The sequence below is a fragment of the Olea europaea genome, unplaced genomic scaffold, assembly GCF_002742605.1.
Source record: "Olea europaea var. sylvestris unplaced genomic scaffold, O_europaea_v1 scaffold2397, whole genome shotgun sequence".
In the NCBI taxonomy this organism is placed as follows: domain Eukaryota; kingdom Viridiplantae; phylum Streptophyta; class Magnoliopsida; order Lamiales; family Oleaceae; genus Olea; species Olea europaea.
In genome coordinates, this window is record NW_019242129.1 from 69,141 (window position 1) to 83,029 (window position 13,889).

Sequence of the window (13,889 nt, forward strand, 5' to 3'; positions counted from 1 at the left end):
GAGAAAAAACTACAGGCAGAGGAGGAAAAACTCCAATATAATCAATAGCAGTTGTATTTACAATAAGATCTCAATGCTACCAACTAAAATATAAAGCTCTCAAAACGTTGTGTGAATGTTATCGGAATAGTACAAGTTGTGGCTTATATATTTAAATCCTTAAATTAAATTGATAATAAGTTAGTAATGGGAATTGGTTTTATCATCATATTAGCAGGATTATCCTTGGTATCAACCTTGCTCACTACAATATCACCACAAGCAATCACTTTACGCATAAAATGATACCTCACATTAATGTGCTTAGTTTTCTCATGAAACATTTGATCCTTAGTTAGAAAGATAACACTCTGTAGAAATCTGTAAGTCTTCACTGATTTCACTAATCAAATCCTTTAACCACATAGCCTCTTTATATACCTCTATAATGGCCATGTATCCTACCTCTATTGTAGACAAAGCTACAATATTTTACAAGGTAGCTTTCCAGCTAACAGTACATCCTCCAAGAGCAAACACATACCCTATAAGTTATCTCCTTTTATCAAGATCTTCTGCATAATCTGAATCCACGTACCTAATAATTCCAGCTGTATTTCTATCAATATGCAAGCAAGCATTAGTTGAGCCGTTCAAGTATATGAATATCCATTGTATTGCTTTTCAATATTCCTTGCCAGGATTTGTCATGTACTAACTAATTGCACTGATTGCATATGCCAAATTTGGTCTTATACAAATTATAGTATAAATTAGTGAACCAACGCATTGGAATAAGGAACCCAAGACATATAATGAATGTCTTCATCTGATTGAGGACATAATCCAAATGACAATTTGAAGTGGACATTCATTGGAGTACCGATAGTCTTAGCATTCAGTATATTGAACCTTTGAAGCACATTCTCAATATACTATTTCTAACTCAAATATAATCTATCAGCCTTTCTATTCCTCAAGATTTTCCTACCAAAAACATTCTTTGCTGCATACAAACCCTTCATCTCAAATTTCTTACTAAGTTGAGATTTCACATTTCTGACATCTGCTTTATCCTTGGCTGTAATGAGCACATCATCAACATATAACAGCAAATATATGATCGATCCACCATCTTCCTCTTTGAAGTACACAACTATCACAATTATTTATGTTGAAACCATGAGTAGTCATCCAAGAAAGACACACTTTTTAGACCTAGGATCCAACTTTCCATTATCACATGAGCATAAGCAGGACACCCAAAATTCTTCAAATCAATATAACAAGAAGATTTTTCACACCATATCTCTTCTGGTGTTTCTTTCTCAATGGTAGTTCAGGGTGAGCGATTAGTTAGAGAACAAGCTGTAGCAACAGCTTCAGTCTAAAAAATCTAAGACAACCCAGAATTTGAAAGAATATAACAAACCTTTTCCATCAAAGTTCTAATCATCTGTTCTACTACACCATTCTGTTGAGGAGTTACAGGCACTGTCAAGTGTTTGAAGATGCCTTTAACCCTGTAGAAACTATTGAATTCATTTGAACAAAACTCCAATCCATTATCTGTACGTAGACGCTTAATCTACTTTCTAGTATGCTTTTCTATAATTGTTTTCCATTCCTTGAAGGTCCTTAATGCATCATTTTTCTGTTTCAAGAAGAATACCTAAACTTTCTTGAAAAAATCATCAATCATTTTTAACAGATAATAAGAACCTCCTCTTGAAGGTACCCTGGACGGTCCCCAAAGATTTGAATGGATATATTCAAGTGCTTCTTCGTATTGTGTCTTCCTTTAGTAAATCTGACCATTTTATTTTTTCCAAAGATACAATGCTCACAGAACTTTATCTGACTAGTCTTAAGCCTATTAAGAAGTCCTCTCCTACTTAATTTTGCCATGCCATTCTCATTCATATACTCAAGTCGCATATGCTATAGTTTTATAGCTTCCTCATCAGTTAAAGAAGAAGTAGAGACTACTGTATCTCCACTAATTGTGGAATCTTGCAAAATATACAACTGTGTAGAGCTTCTATGTCCCTTCATGACAACAAAAATGCCCCAACTCACCTTTAAAACTCTACCTTCATCAGTGTATTTATGACCATTTTAAGTCAAGTGTACACAAAGATATGAGATTTCACTTCAGTTCTGGTACATGCCTGACGTCTGTAAGTGTTCTAATAACACTATCAAATATTTTGATTCTGACCGTATCAATTCCGACTATTTTGTAAGGTGCATTGTTTCCATAATCACCACACCTCTCGAAACTCCTCCATATATTGTAAACCACAGTCCTTGTTGGGATATATATGGAAAGTACAAAACAAGTAAAAAAACCCATTACTAAGAAGGTTTGAAATTCATGTCAAAAATCACAAGAACCTATACTTCATTTTTTCGATCTCCCACAAAATTAGCATCCACTATGTTAACCGGTTGTTTTCCTCTTTTAGTAGCACTAGTAGCCTTATTCCTATTTTTCAAATAATGGTAATCAGCCCTCATATGTCCATTCTTCTTACAGTAATGACACACCTTTTCTGTATATCTATTTCGATTCGCCCCTTACATTTCTACCAAGATTCCTATCCTGATTTCTCTCACAAACAACTAGGACTTCAGCCTGACTCCGGACTCCCAGTCCTCCAACAAGATGCATCATATTCTCCTTAGACAGTAAAACATCACAGACCTCTTCCACGGGAGAGTATTCTGACTATAGATAATAGTATATTTAAAAGTCACATATGATAACTGCAGTAATCAAAACAACATCAATGTCAGGTCATCCTCATCATACTTAACCTTCAATGTCTCCAAATCAGTCACAATTTCTTTGAACATAGTTAAGTAATCATCAAATGATGCACTTTCGGACATTTAGTGAGAATACAAGCATGGTTTCAAGTGTAACTTACCGGTCAAACTCTTTGTCATACAAAGTTGCTATAACTTCAATCAAAATGTAGAGGCACTTTTCTTCTTGAGAACATCCTAAAGAACTTGATTTGATAGATGTAGATAAATATGGGATTGGACTTTTCAATCTCTACACCATTTTTCATCTTGCGTCCAAGTTGAATGCATTTTATCAAAACCTAATAAGGCTTCCTCCAAATCCATCTCTACGAGAATTGTTTACATCTTCACTTGCCATAAAGTAAATATCGTGTTTCGATCCAATAATAGAATATTATACTTCATCGTTGCCATGTGAAATAGTCAACCCTCACTTTGTACCACTTGTTATGAATTTGATTGAAAGATTATGACAATAATGAAATAAATAATAACAAAATTATGGATACCAGGATTTATGTGGAAACCCAAGACAAGAAAAAACTACGGGCAGAGAATGAAAAATTCAGTATAATTAATAGTAATTGTGTTTACAACAAGTTCTTAAAACTCTCAAGATGTTGTGTGAATGTTATGGGAACAATATATGTCATGGCTTAGATATATAGAACCCTAGAAATCAAGTTGTAGTTGAATAAGAATCCAAAATGCATTAAAATGCGAAACTTGAGAAACCCTGTCACTCAAGCGACAAACAAGTGATAGGTGGGCAACAGCCTCGTCGCTCTAGCGTCAGGTGGGCAAGAACTTTCTTTTGAAAATTTGTAGCGTCGCTTGAGCGTCAAACTAGCGGCATGCTAGCGAAAATGAGATGATTTTTCTTCTCGATCCATAATTTTGATCTCTTCAAGACCACTTCAATTAGGACTCCAATATCCATTAAAATTTGAGTCACATTACAACAAAACAATCCAACGATAAAGTATCATGTAACTTTATGTCAACTATTATATCAAGTATTCTAACACTGTAGCATGGTTGATCTTTATTTGATTTCCATTATTTTTAAATTATATTTTTCTCTCTTCTTTTCAATCATACATTTTTTAATAAAATAATTACACATAAATTCAAAAAAAAATCTTATTTTTTAACCACATTATCCATCAATCTACTGTTCGAAAAAGCATTATTAGGAGGTAATGGGGCTCAAACAGGCCTTTAATGAATAAAATTGCTATCAAAATAAAATGGAGTAGCTAAGAAATATTTAGGGCCTATTTGTGCCCTTTAAATTTCGAAATGTGTATTATGGAATAGTGATTGATGTTAAAATATGTATTTAAAAAATATTTCGAAATGTGTAATGTTATTTTAATAAAAAATGTGTTGTTGAAAATGAGCACGGTAGAAAAAATAATATGGTAAAATGATTATTAACTATTATTGCCCGACCCGGGGATGTTGAATGTTACATCATACATGGACACATCCTTCTATCATCAATTAAATACGAATTTATGGGATCCACGTTTTGTTAACTAATGAAGAACAGAATATATTATATACTCCTTGTTTGTCTAAATTTAAAATGTTTACTTTTTCATTAGATTCTTATTTGTAAGTTAATTAAGACGTAAGTTTGAAATTAATTAATTAATTTTCTCATTTCGTGAAAAGTTATTTTTTAACATAAAAAAAAGGGTTACTGACAATATTTTTGAATATAAAAAATTATTTAAAAGTCAAACAAAACCCTAGAGGAAAGACTACTCACAAGTCCTGAAGTGTAGTACCCTTCATCATTTCAAGCAAAGCAGAGTAAGCCCCGTGTTCGAAATCCATTGAAAAACGAAAGCCTCATATTTTTTATTTTATTTTATTTTATTTTTTTGAGGAAAATGAGTTATGAAATAGTGATTATTTTGAAAAATGTTAGATTAAAAATAAAGAAAAAGTTTTGAATTTATGTGCAAAATATTTTATTGTATAAATATGTGATAAAAAATGAATTTGAGAAAAAACGAGTTTTAACTTAATGGATGACAAATATTCATTTTTTTGTTTTCTTTTTCAGATCTTCTATAGGTGTCATGTTGTGGTGTCTAATTATTATTGTTATGCAGAGCCAATACGTAAATCGTCAAATAGAGGACGTCATTAGGATTCTGTATCATCATGAAAAAGAGATGTTGGAGAATATAGGGTTTATAATTTTCTTTTGTAAACTTGTTTTCATCGTAATGAATTACTATAACGACGAAAGATGATATTGTTTCATATTGAAGTGAACTTCTGTGAATTGTGTGTTCTTGTGCCTATTTTCTTTCTGTAATTTTGTTGCCTTTTGTGGTAGAATTATAGTTTTCTCAACACTAGCTTTTTTCATATTGGTTTTTCTTGACCTAATACTGGGGTTAATCTCTTAATATATTAATCTTGTGAATCAGAAAATAGACATAAAGAGAGCTCATAAATACTTATTGGTAAATAAATGAGATGATACAATCCAGATTAATGTCCAGAATATTGAATTTTTCTTAGTTAACACGACTTGTACAAAAAAAGTAAATGCCACAAGTGTTAGTTTAAAATGGAAAATCCACAGTTCAATGGGTCCATATAATTTTGGACCACGAGACAATTTAAATAGACCCTTATGTAAGATTTCCTGATCTGTATTGAACATAAGGGATTGTCCCACGATCATGGTGACATGAATCACGTATGTTTACGATAAATTTAGTATTTTTTTTTGTAGTAATATAAAATCCATTAGACATGATTATTAAGTCATTTGAATTGTTATACCAAGATCGTTGAGTAATTATGAAATTATTTATTTCAAAGTGACGTTTTGCTTATGTAAATTATTATAAGAAGAGGAACAAACTATGAAGGACATAGTTGTATTGTTAAATTTGAAAAGTTATTATACCACTTGAAAGTTGTTAATTAGTTCGACTTGAAGAATCTATTTAGCCAATTTATTTTAACCCAACGTGTGAATTTATACAATTAAAAGCAACAAGTCATTTTTTAATTGTTTCTAGATGGTTAATCAAATAAGTTAAATTATCCTACGTTGAATTGCTACAAATATAATAAAGCAGTAAATAACTCAAGAATTGTTGACGGAGAAAACAATATTGGGTAAAAATTGCAAGACTAAGTCAGTAACTTCCACTGCAGACAATGATAAACTTATAGTACTATCCAGCCCAAAAAAATTACACTAGACTCATTGATCTACTTCTTGCAATCTCCAAGACCCGCTGGAACGAGCTTCACTCAAACTTGATCTTCTAAAATTATCTATCTCTTGTGGATCACCAAGAACGCCTCATTCTTGTACTCTTCTTGTGCTTCTGATTGAACATCCCTCAATAGCAACCTCTAAATTTTTTTGAGAAAGTACCTTCTTATATGTATGTAGGAAGTGGGTGTTTTGGATCCTATGAATTTAACTTTTTCCTAAAGTTGTGTTGGAGTACAGTGGTGTTAATGAAATCGGATTATCACATACCGTAAATGTAGTTTAGATACCAATTTTGAGCATACCGTATATGCAACTTAACGTATTTGCAGGTAGCTTATCGTATACGTTGTCTACCGTATATGCTTCTTACCTTATATGCTTTTAACCGTATTTTCACATATTTTCTTAACCCTTTTCATATATACAGTATTTTCACTTACACATAGAAATACCGTATATGTAATATACATATACTGAATTGCATTTAACAACTGTTAGCAAGAAAATTCAAATATATATTTTTTCTTTTTCTGTTTTTATTTCTAACATAAATATGAAACAAGTAAACTGCAAAATATATGAATCTAGTAAATTGCAAACATGTAAATCGCTAAATAAATAAATAGCCGTAATAATAGATTGCAAATATGTAAATTACAGAAGATAAATAAAATTTCAACTCGAGGCCTGTGCGAGCACAATTTCCTTAAAACAAGTTCACTCTCTCACCGTAAGTGCTGGAAATTTAATCCGAGCGTCTATTTTATCGGATACAACGGTAACAGTAGAATCTGAGCACTGCAGAAACTACTCCGACGAACTGAGTTTGTATCGAACAATATCACCACCAAGACGACACTGAAAATGCAACAAATTATGTATGCAGACAATACTAATTTGACAGATTTTGTGTGTATGCAGTATTCTCGTGGTTAGAATTACTGAAAAATGAGACTTATATATATAAGATTAAATCTGTCTATTAACTCCATAGCAATAAACACTAGAATTGCTTCAATTTCTGGGCGTTTTGACAGTTTTTCGAAAACTCAAAGGTCAGTTGAAGAAATAAAAAATTGCAAAACGTGGACACTCCAAATAGGCCAATTTTTGCTCCGTTCGATCCGACATTCGTGTACACAGGTCGTTCTCACACACAAGTTCAAGGTCTGAAGACAATTTCTGTTCGTGATTTGCACCCCTCGCGCGTGCACGTGAAGAGAGTCTCTATTCTACACATGATTACATCATTGTAATGTGCACTCCTATATAAAGTGGTTAATACTTTATTCATTTTCCTATGTGAGACTAGATTTATTTTCCACATAAACCATCTTCCAATATTCATCTTTGAGTTCCAATTTCTCATTCATCCATTCATCAATTTTGACAAATAAATATATGGTTTCAATGCTCTCACAGAGGAGAACAATGATCAACTTCGATATTTCAAATTTGACCAATAGGTCCCACACAAATTTTATGCCAAAATCATCCACTAGCCCATTTTTTCCAACAAACTCCCACATGAATGAAAATTGGGAGAGACATGAGACTTGGTGACCGTGAGACACGAAACTGGGTGATAAAGTCCAATGGTTGAAGCCTGCATAGGATAGGTATGTATTATCCTTTGAACCTTCCTTTGTGAAAGTATATTTACTTTACTAACTAACCAGTAGACTGAACTGTTCTGGCATTTATGTAAACGATGATATGCTCCACGCAGGATTCCTCCTAACACAATTCAGTTCTCATTATTATATTCATTTTGGTCATGAACATATGCTTGGTTCTGTGATAGTTCTTAAGAATTGAGCTCCACACAATTCTCTTAGAAGCGACCCCACTTCGTTCTCATATAGGTGATTTTTTATTACAAGTAACCCGCATTACTTGACTCGATTTTTGACGTATAAGAATCATTAAAAGTCTGTTGCTTATTCTTTATCCTTACGGGCATTATTGTTACATCATAGGAATGGACAGGAGGAAACACCTCCACAGTGATTTTATTAAGCCTTTACAATTAGGTTGTCCTTTTGAACCTAGATCTTGGGATCTTCAGTCAACTAGGTTGGGTTTCCTTTGTAATGACTTATTTATTCAAGGGCTTAAGTCTCATTCATTTCGATAATTTCTCAACTAACTCTCTATTTAACCATTTGGTTAGCGAATCCGCAATATTATCTTTGGACCTTACATAGTCAATAGTGATAACTCCAGTTGAGAGTAATTGTCTTATGGTATTGTGTCTTCGACGTAAATGCTTAGACTTACCATTGTACATGTTACTCTATGCCCTTCCTATTGCTAATTGACTGTCACAATATATGCAAATCGTCGACACAGATTTTGACCATCTTGGAATATCTTCTAAGAAGTTGCACAACCATTCGATCTCTTCATCACATTTATCTAGAGTTATAAACTCAGATTTCATTGTAGATCTGGTTATAACTATTTGCTTAGAGGATTTTCACGATGTGGTAGCACCTCCCAATTTGAACATAAATCTACTGGTGGACTTTGAGTCTTTTATATCAGATATCCAATTAGCATCACTGTATCCTTCAATGACCGTCGAATATCTGGTATAATATAGTCCATAGTCACAAGTATATCTTAAGTACCTTAGTATTCTTACTATTCCTTTCCCGTGATCAACTCCTGAATTACTCGTGTATTTACTCAATTTACTAACTATGTAGGCTATGTCTAGTCTTGTACAACTCATCAAGTACATTAGACTTCCAATAACTCTAGAGTATTCTACTTGAGAGAGACACTTTCATCTTTGTTTTTAGATAGATATTGACTTGTATCTATCGGTGTTCTAGCCAAACCAGTATCATCCTTATTGAACTTTTCCAAAATTTTGTCCACATAATGTGACTGACTTAGAACCAACCCATCTGATGTTCTTGAGATTTTGACTCCAAGTATGACATTAGCTAAACCCATATCTTTCATGTCAAATCTCAAATTCAACATATTTTTAGTGGATTCTATCATTTTATTATCACTGCCAACAATAAGCATGTCGTTAACGTAAAGACATATAATGACATAACCATCTTTAGTGTTTTTGAAGTAAACACATTTGTTATACTCATTGATTTTAAATCCATTCTCTATCATGACATTATCAAATTTTTCATGTCATTGTTTAGGTGCTTGTTTCAAGCCATATAGTAACTTCACCAACTTACCAACTTTATTTTCCTGCCCTGGTGACGAAAACTCCTCGAGTTGTTCCATATAGATTTCTTCTTCTAAATCTCCATTTAGAAATGCAATTTTAACATCCATTTAATGTATTTCAAGATTTCGTAAAGCGACAATAGCAAGTATCAACCTAATAGATGTTATTCTCGTCACTGGAGAATACGTATTAAAGTAATCAAGGTCTTCCCTTTGTTTGTAACATTTTATTAGTAATTTGGCTTTATACTTTTCGATAGTTCCATTTGCTCTCATTTTCCTTTTGAAAATTCATTTATAGGCTAGTGGTTTGCTTCCTGGAGGAAGATCCACTAGCTTTCCATATGATTTTACAGTATGAAATTTATCTCACTTTTAATGGCCTCCTTCCATTGAGGTCCTTCCGAGGAATTCACAGCCTTTTGATAACTTTGAGGCTCACTTTCTAGCATATAGGTCAGAAAATCAGGACCGTGTGATTTTTCTATCCTTTCCCGTTTGCTACGTCTATCCTCAGTCTCCTCTTCTAGTTCTTCGTCTTGACTATTTTCAGTCATAGTTTCACGTGTTCGTTTGGAGGAGCTTGCTTCCTCTTTGGACTTGTACGAAAATACATGTTCAAAGAATGAATCATTTTTTGATTCTAACATCATTTTTTTTTGTGTATGTCAGGGATTTTAGAATCATACACAAAAAATCAATAAACACTACTATTGTGTACATACCCAATAAAGATGCAATCTACTGTCTTTGACCCTATTCTTACCTTATTTGGTGTTGGAACGACCACTTTAACAAGACATCCTCATACTTGTAAGTATTTATAGGAAGACTTTCTTCATTTTCATAACTCATAAAGGGGTCTTTTCCATTTTCTTTCGAGGTACCTTATTTAAAAGGTAATTTGCTGATAACACAGTTTTCCCCCTCATGTTCGGAGGTAACCCATAACTTACTAGCATCGCATTCACCATTTCCTTTAAAGTACGATTTTTTTCGTTCAGTAACACCGTTTTGTTGTGGTGAATAAGGTGCGATGGTTTCATGTATGATTTCGTGTTGTGCACAAAATTCAGCAAACGGTGCTTCATACTCACCACCTCGATCACTTCTTAATACCTTAATTTTCTTATTAAATTAAGTTTCAACCTCATTCTTATAGAGAACAAATTTCTCTATAGTTTAATCTTTACTTTTTAGCAAATACACATAACAGTATTTGATGTTATCCACTACAAAAATTTTACCTTTCCCCTAAAAAAATATATTTTTAGGGAAAAGTTCTTATTTGTAGGGAAAACCTTTTGTAGACAAAAAAAAATTGTAGGGATATTTGTGGGGCAAACATCGAGGGGATAGAGTTTAACCCACAAATTTTTGAAATTTGTCTACTAAAGCTTTTCTCTACGAATCCTTTGGGACAAATACAATACGTCGCATAAGTTTTCTCCCGACAAAATTATTTGTCTGCTATAGTTAATTTTACCTACGAAATAATTTCATTTTTCCCTACAAATTACTTGTAGGCTAAAATATACACATTTTCCCAACAATTAGAAATTTTTGGTAACATGGTATAGACTATTTTGTACGCTAAACCCTGTTTTTCCCTACAAATAATTTTTTTTTGTAGGAAAAGCATGTTTGCAAACTATTATGAAAGAAATTAAATTATTTTTACATAGTAAATTTTTAACGATATTCAAAATAATATAAAGATACAAAAAGACTATATTAATTAAAATAAGTAATGTCAATCACTGTAATATTGAATCCGAAACATATCTTCAAAACATAAATAAAAATCATTCACTAAGTATGATTACATCTAATGATGACTCCTATATCATAAACTAACAACTATGTACTCCAAAACTTGTAGTTCGTCTTCTCAATTAATTATATAAAACTCTAATGTTCTCTTGAGTAGTACGCACAATCCGAGAGGTCCTAATTTGTTTACATGTCCCTCCAATAGGAAGATCTAGAATCCTTGGCAAGTATCCTACACCCATCCCTACAAATCCAATAATAAAAATAGAACAAGTAAATGGACTTCATATAGTCAGAAATTTAACTATGAAAAAAAACCCACCTTAAACTCATTTATTTCATCATCCAATGTCCTATCATTTTCTTCATTTCTTCGAACGTTTTCACTTTTGCTGCACCTATTACATGATATACACATTACCATTTTATACTTGCTTATTACTTGAAATGCAAAAGTTTCTACTTCAATCAAGGCATAGATAGATACAGATAACACGCAAGAAATTTAAAAAATTACACAATAGAAGTCAAACAGGTTTCTCCAATTCTAGATTGCAATTGCAAGCTTAGAATGTCAGGCAACGCGCAAGAAATTTAAAAAATTCAATAATTACTGAAGCATAATATATCATTCCAATTTTATAAGAGAACAAGAGCAAATTATTAAAGTTCAATCATGTTTAGCAATTCATAGCCTATGCTAAGAGGTCCATCTCAGAAAAACATTTTTGCATATACATATCAATTAGTGTTCAATTTAAAATGTTCTGAGCTCATCAAAACAGTCAATGTCACTCTCGATTGAAGAAAACGTATAAATCGTTACATACAAGTTCTTTTCCAACGTATTCTCTCTTTAGCAATATATAGAATAGATTAATAAAGAAGAAAAAATAGCAAAATTCACCTTTAAAGATTTTCATTTTTTCGACACAACTCAAAAAATTATTCAAGAAAAGGATTGTAGCCTAGTTTTGATATAAATCATGGAGCAATGCAGGCACAAGCTAGAGGCGCTGCTTTTCCAGGTCGAAGACAATTGCCTCCCCTCTTATATTCCTTTTTTATACAAGTTAAATATGTTTGTGAGCATAAGATTGGATAGAACCAAAATGAAACGTCTTAATAGAAGGTTTTAAGCTCCCTCCCTCACGATTAATTTATCACTTGACCTCGATGTCATATATATAGTCCCAACGGAAAAATCTTACAATTATACTTGTTTTAACGTGGCTATCTACATGAATAACATAGGCACATTTATAAGTTACTAAAGAAGCTACTTGCCCGTACCCCTTTTTGAATGCATTTAGAGCACCTCTCCAATCACAAACAGAATCCAAAACATCTCCAATACGTTTTTGCATTCCTAACTGAGTTGTGGTCACCATCAGATAAAAACATATCATGATAAGTTCGACCAAGCTGAGTGCTAGCTCTTTGTTGCTCAATGAGGTCATCTGCATCCTTAGCAAGCTCTAAATGCTTTTTTCTACCAGGTTTAAACAATGGAAATTCAACAGGGTAAAATTGAAGTGCAGAAACTAAACAGTTAAAAGAACATAGAGAGATTTCTTTGCAGTAGTGTAACTTCATATAGATTAGGAATTAGGTTGAGACAAAGCATAGAGGAAGGAAGTTTGTTGAGTAGAAAATGAGAAAATTTGTTGCCCAATACATGCTTCCTCAATTTGTTCTTTTTAGGTCAACAGAAATTCAAATAAACTTAGGTCAGAATATCATATTAATCCCCAATGATATATATCAAAATTTGAATTTGACTGATCACAGACAAGTACTCGAAACCATCAACTTCTAGTGAGGCAAATTGGAGAAAATCCCAATTAAAAATTTAGGATAATTAACTAGAAATGCCCCTACAATTAAATCCAATTTAGTAAGTAGTTTTTCAAGAAAGATACCCATTAACTCCAACTTTTTATCATACCTTGCCCTCTTGATATAGAATCGAATATGGTGTTTTTCATTGTCTCCAAATTCCAAACCAGAAAGAATCACAATACAGACAATAATATTCCAAAATACTAAAGCCCATACCTGATAAATAAGGGCGTCCCTGTAGTGTTGAAGGCGGAGATAAACTTCTATCTCTTTGAGTCCCCCTTATTTTTAAAAGGGGAAAAAAAAAGTGTTAACTCTAAAGTAGGAAAAAAATTTCTCCTTTATTATTAGCCTACAAACAGGTCTAGTATTTTTGCTGGGAAAAAGATATATTTTTCCCGTCAAATTTTATGTCGGGAAAAAACAAAATGTTTTGTGGGCACGAATTTCTCTAATATTGAAATTTTGAATTAAATAATAACCCTACAAAACATTTTTTTGTGAGGAAAAGTAAATTTCGCAAACAAATCTCAATTTGTCTACGAAAATTTTGTAGGGAAAGCATATATTTCTTGTAGTAATTGTTGACAAATGTAGTGAAATACTTGTTGCCACCTCTTGTTTGTACGAGTTTTAAATCACATACGTCGCTATGAATTAAATCAAGTGGTTCTGTGTTTCCTTCAATTGATTTAAACGATGACGTTGTCAATTTTATCTCAACACAAGTTTCACACTTATGTTTGGAATCAATATGGAACTCGAGTATGCAATTCAAGTTAACTAGTCTATGTAAAATATCATAATTAACATGTCCTAGTCTACCATGCCACAAATTGGAAGATTCAAGCAGATAAATAGAAAAGTTTGCTTTATTTATTTTTGGTTTAACAACCATTACATTGATTTTAAACATACCGTCGGAAACATATCATTTTTTGACAAACATTTCACTTTTTGACAAAATAACTTTGTCTGACTGAAATGCAATGCGAAAGCCATACTTATTCAAAAGCGA